The following is a 2,457-nucleotide window of genomic DNA, read 5'->3' on the forward strand; positions in this document are numbered from 1 at the left end:
GTGACGGGTTTGTACTCGTGTCGACAAACGGCGGCCGCTCCCCCAAGCTAAAAACCCCTTCCCCTTACGCACTTGAATTCCTGTAGCGCCTTGCACCTCCTCGGACGTCAGAGGCGTTGAGAGGCAATGTGCTTTGTTTCTGAAGGTCCCACCACTGTTGTGTCGGAAACGAAGCAGCAATTAGCTGCGTGATTTCCCCCCAGGCACCACCACGGACACCTGTGCTTTTATAAAGTGAACAATACCCACTCCAGGGAGAGAGAGAGGGAGGGAGGACGCAGAGACAGGGGAAGGACGGAGAGAGAGTGAGACAGAGAGAGAGAGGGGGAAGGAAATAGTGGTGCAGACAGAGAGGGGAAGGGAGGGAGAGAGAGGGCGAGATGGAGAGAGGGATGGGCACCGAGAGAGCGAGGGAGATGGGCAGAGGGAGAGAGAGAGAGAGGGAGCGTGCAGGGAGAGGGAGAGGTGCGGGGGGGGGCGGGGAGAGTGAGGGAGGGGCACAGGGAGAGAGAGAACGGAGGGGGTGCAGAGGGAGAGAGAGTGAGGGAGGGAGGACGCAGAGAGAGGGGAAGGACGGATAGAGAGAGTGAGACAGGGAGAGAGAGGGGAAGGGACGGATAGAGAGAGTGAGACAGGGAGAGAGAGAGGGAGGGAGGATGCAGAGAGCGGGGAGGGGACGGAGAGAGAGAGGTGTGACGGAGGATGGAGAGAGAGAGTGAGACAGGAGGGCAGAGAGAGAGAGAGGGAAGGAAGTAGTGGTGCAGACAGAGGGGAAGGGAGGGAGAGAGAGGGCGAGATGGAGAGAGGGATGGGCACCGAGAGAGCGAGGGAGATGGACAGAGGGAGAGAGAGAGAGGGAGCGCGCAGGGAGAGGGGAGAGGTGCGGGGGGGGGGGGGGGGGGGGGGGAGAGTGAGGGAGCGGCACAGGGAGAGAGAGAACGGGAGGGGTGCAGAGGGAGAGAGAGGAGTGAGGGAGGGAGGACGCAGAGAGAGGGGAAGGGACGGATAGAGAGAGTGAGACAGGGAGAGAGAGGGGAAGGGACGGATAGAGAGAGTGAGACAGGGAGAGAGAGTGGAAGGGACGGATAGAGAGAGTGAGACAGGGAGAGAGAGGGGAAGGGACGGATAGAGAGAGAGACAGGGAGAGAGAGAGAGGGAGGGCGCAGGGAGAGAGAGAGAGGGAAGGAAATAGTGGTGCAGACAGAGGGAAGGGAGGGAGAGAGAGGGAGGCGCAGGGTGAGGGAGAGGTGCGGGGGGGAGAGGGAGGGAGGGGCACAGGGAGAGAGATAACGGGAGGGGTGCAGAGGGAGAGAGAGTGAGGGAGGGAGGACGCAGAGAGAGGGGAAGGGACGGATAGAGAGAGTGAGACAGAGAGAGAGAGGGGAAGGGACGGATAGAGAGAGTGAGACAGGGAGAGAGAGGGGGAAGGGACCGGATAGAGAGAGTGAGACAGGGAGAGAGAGAGGGAGGGAGGATGCAGAGAGAGGGGAAGGGACGGAGAGAGAGAGAGTGTGACGGAGGACGGAGAGAGAGAGTGAGACAGGGAGGGCATAGAGAGAGAGAGGGAAGGAAGTAGTGGTGCAGACAGAGGGGAAGGGAGGGAGAGAGAGGGCGAGATGGAGAGAGGGATGGGCACCGAGAGAGCGAGGGAGATGGACAGAGGGAGAGAGAGAGAGAGGGAGCGCGCAGGGAGAGGGAGAGGTGCGGGGGGGGGGGGGGGGGGGGAGTGAGGGGGAGCGGCACAGGGAGAGAGAGAACGGGAGGGAGCAGAGGGAGAGAGAGGTGAGGGGAGGAGGACACAGAGAGAGAGGAAGGACGGACAGAGAGAGTGAGACAGGGAGAGGAGGATAGGGAAGGGACGGATAGAGAGGGTGAGAGAGGGAAGGGACGGATAGAGAGAGTGAGACAAGGGAGAGAGAGGGGGAAAGGACGGATAGAGAGAGTGAGACAGGGAGGAGAGAGGGGAAGGGACGGATAGAGAGAGTGAGACAGGAGAGAGAGGGGAAGGGACGGATAGAGAGTTTATCAGCCTGTCCGATAAACCCTGGCACTCAGCCCAACAGCATTCTGGCACAGAAACATCCCACACCTTCCTGATTACAAACTCTCTCTCTCTCTATCTCTCTCTGTGTCTCTCTCTCTGTCTCTCTCTGTCTCTCTCTCTCGCTGTGTCTCTGACTCTCTGTCTCTCTCGCTCTGTCTCTCTCTCTCTCTGTCTCTCTCTCTCTCCTCTCTCTCTCTCTCTCTCTCTATCTCACTCTCTCTGTCTCTCTCTCGCTGTGTCTCTGACTCTCTCTGTCTCTCTCGCTCTGTCTCTCTCTCTCTCTCTCTCTCTCTAGAGAGAGTGAGACAGGAGAGAGAGGGAAGGGACGGATAGAGAGAGTGAGACAGGGAGAGAGAGAGGAGGGAGGATGCAGAGAGAGGGGGAAGGGACGGAGAGGGAGAGTGTGACGGAGG

This window comes from Scyliorhinus torazame, unplaced genomic scaffold (assembly GCF_047496885.1).
Source record: "Scyliorhinus torazame isolate Kashiwa2021f unplaced genomic scaffold, sScyTor2.1 scaffold_1744, whole genome shotgun sequence".
In the NCBI taxonomy this organism is placed as follows: Eukaryota; Metazoa; Chordata; class Chondrichthyes; order Carcharhiniformes; family Scyliorhinidae; genus Scyliorhinus; species Scyliorhinus torazame.